Genomic DNA, 3691 nt, shown 5'->3' with positions numbered 1-3691 from the left:
AAGATTTTCATAATTTAAAAATTGTTTTTATTGTATTTAATTAAAAATTAATTTTTTTTTTTAATAATATATAAACGATATTATATAAAATATATTTTTAATATACCTATTATATAATATTTTTATATATTTATATTATTTATATTTATATTTGATAAAAATGTATAATGATACATTTTATATTTATAAAATTTTTTTCAGATTATTTTGAAAATAATTCTAAAAATATGCTTTTAAAAAGCAAACCACTTTATTTTTTAAAAGAGATTGAAATTGTGGGACATTATAAAAATTATATATTTTGAATGATTGCCAGAGGAGTAATTTCTTTTCTTTTCAATTTTTTTTTTTATTTATTTATTTTTTTTTATTTTGAGTGAAAAGCGACTGCGGACCAATGTTAAGGGAATAAAATTCCCCGAGTTGGTAAATTGTGAACAAATGAGTCTCAAATTTATGTGCCACAAAATCCGTAGTCTTTAAGTAGGTTTTATTATTGTAAATTGCTCACGTACGTTATCTTAGATACTTACTGCCACTCTCTGGATTAAAAAAAGAAAACAAAAAAAAAATATTTTTAATTTATCTTTCAAATGATATAAAAATTCTCGAGACTGAAGAAAACAGTCCTTATTCTGGAACAAAAAACGGTTTTTTCATTTATTGTAATAAAAAAAAATCGGGTACTGACTTATATTTAAAAAAAACCAGTCCTTAGATTTAGAAAACTAGTACAGTAGTAATTAGTTAATAAATTATAATTGTCCTCCAAGTACAAGGGGATTTTATCACAAAAAATCACTATTTAACTTAGGTATGATTTTTACTATTAAAGCATTATTTATTTTTTTGAGTGCAATTGAAATTAGACTTTCTTTTTTTCGTTCTTTTCTTGAAAAGTACTAAAAGAATATTTTTTTCTAAAATTTAAATTATAATAATTGCAAATCATAAGTTATTTATTATAATGATAATAATAATTATTTAAGATAATTTAAATTGCAAAAATTAAAAATATTAAAAATATTTTGCAAACTTTTTTTTTTTTATTTATTTTGTAATTATTGACATTCTTTTTGAAAAATTTAAAAAATTGTTTTCTTCAAAAGGAAATAATTTAATTACATTATTAATATTGTTGATTGTTAATAAATGTTAATTTACATTATATTAATAACGTAATTCAATTTTTTTTTCTTTTTGGAAAATATATTTCACTATTGAAAAAAATAAAATAAGATGGAAGAACGAAAAAAAAACATATTCGTACAAATGGTGCGAAATTAGTTTAAATAATTTTAATTAATAAGACAGCGAACTCGATTTATAAGTTAACTACATGTATGTAAATTTATTTTCAAAGTATCTCAATAGATTCTCTGAGATTTAATAATTGTAGTAAGATTTATAGTCACAGTATTTCAATATGAGGCAAAAAAAAAAAAAATCCATTTTTCTCCTCTTTCTATAATCATCTTTTTTTTCATTTTTCATTTTTCATTATACTTGACTCAATAAAAAAAAAAATCCCTTAATGTACTTAACAGTCGCTTATTTTTGTATCATACTCTATTATTTATGGAAAAATGAAGTCGATATTCTTATTGTGTACAACATTTGATTAATTTCCATTTTGTAGAGAAGGCATCTATGAACTTTTTTTTTACACTTTTAAACAAATTTTTATATTGAAAATATTTTTGTTTAATTTTTGATACTTTTTTTTTAATAAAATTGAATATTTTGGTAAATGAATATTTTTGGTAAATTTCATCGTTGCCTCATCTCATATTGTTAAAAATTATTTTTAATGTTTACATTACGAAATTTTGAAATAATTTTTTGTATAGTAACAAGAGAGAAATTTTATTGTAATTTTGCAAATTATTTGAGTAGTAGAAAAATTCTACTTTACTTATTAACAATATTTATACACGTGACACAATTTAAATAACAATGTATGTAGATATTCAACGGAAAATGTTTGAAAGTAAGATTGGTAAAAAAAACAAATTGTTTTCTAAGTATTTATTGTTCAGAATAAAAATTTTCGTAATAGAATTCGTATGTTTGTCGTGATATACAAGGGGTTTTAAAATATTTGTAATAAAACAAGAAAAAAAAAGACTTTTTTCTTTCCTTTTTGAAAAAAAAAAAAAACTAAAGTTGTAATGAAAATTAATTTAAAAGCTTTGTGCAAAATTTACAGTGATTTTAAAACCCCAAATATATCTGAAAGTGTAGATTGTGAATCTATAAGAATTCAGACTCATGTAATTTTCGTTTCGTAAAAAAGAGGAATAGTTAGCCCATATAGAGACACACTGTAGTTAATTGTATTTGTACGCAGTATTTCACTTAATGTTATGTAATATACAGAAGAATAAATTATCTAATTATTACTAAATATTGAAAATGCAAATAATTGAATCCATATTGTCTCTAATGTTACAGTTTTTTAATAAAAAAAAATAATGTTGCACGAATGTATCTTATCTATTTTTACATTTCGTAGGGCACGAACCATTGAAAGTATTTAAAAATACGGACTTTAAATAAATTCTTCGTGTTATATATATAATAATATATATAATATATTATAAGAATATTGTTAATGTAACTTTTTCAAAATTATTTCCATCATTTCAATTCAATTATTATTTTCAAGAATTTTTAACTAAAATTCTTCTTTCAATCAATTATTTTTAATAATTTTCAAAAAAGTTCTTTGACAATTTTCAAATCCATTTGTTTACAATATTCAATTTTACGAAATTTAAATTATTCGTAAATTCTTCATATTTTAGAAAATAATAACTTCAAATAATACCTATAAAAAATTCAATTAAACTTTTTCAAAAAAATTAATTTCAAAAATTCAATTATTTTTTTAAAATTCACGCTATATTGCTTTTAATATTCAATTATTATCTAAATTTTTACTGAAATTAATTTTTAAATCAATTTTTATTAGAAAATTCTACTAGTATTCAATTATTTAAATACAAAAATAAATAATTGAATGATTCTTAAAATTCAATTCTCATAATGAATTTTATCAATAAATTTTTAAATAATTAAATTCTTTGGAAGAATTTTAATAAAAATTTTTAAGAATAATTACATTTTTCGAGAAATTTGATTAAAATTGTATTAAAAATAATTGAAATTCTATGATGAGTTTTATTATTTGTGAAAGTAATTGAATTTCTGCAATAATTTGTAACTTCTCCAAAATTAAATTTTGTTAGTGTCTAAAATTCTTCTATAAATCCATTTTATTAATAATAATAATGCACGTCATAAAATTTTTTTAAAATCCTCATTAAATTCTTTTGAAGAATTTCTTTGAATTTTTTTTAAACTAATTTTAGAAAATAAATTAATTTTATGTAAAAACTTGAAAATTTAAATTCATTCGAGGAATTCTATTAAAATTATTTTAAAAAGAATTGAATTTCTGCAAAGAATTTTACTATTTATAAAAATAATTGAATTTTTGTGAAAAATTTTACTAATTTATAAATATAATTGAAATGTTTAAATGTTGTTGAAAATTTTTTAAAAACATTTAAAAATTGCATTGAAAGTAATTTAATTTTTATATAGTAAGTATTTTTTTAAAATATTTTGAGAATAATTGAATTATTTTTAGAGAATTAAAATTATTTTGAAAAGAATTGAATTTCTG

Source organism: Leptopilina heterotoma, unplaced genomic scaffold (genome assembly GCF_015476425.1).
Source record: "Leptopilina heterotoma isolate Lh14 unplaced genomic scaffold, ASM1547642v1 Lhet_68, whole genome shotgun sequence".
NCBI lineage: Eukaryota > Metazoa > Arthropoda > Insecta > Hymenoptera > Figitidae > Leptopilina > Leptopilina heterotoma.
Note: the sequence above shows the minus strand (reverse complement) of the source record.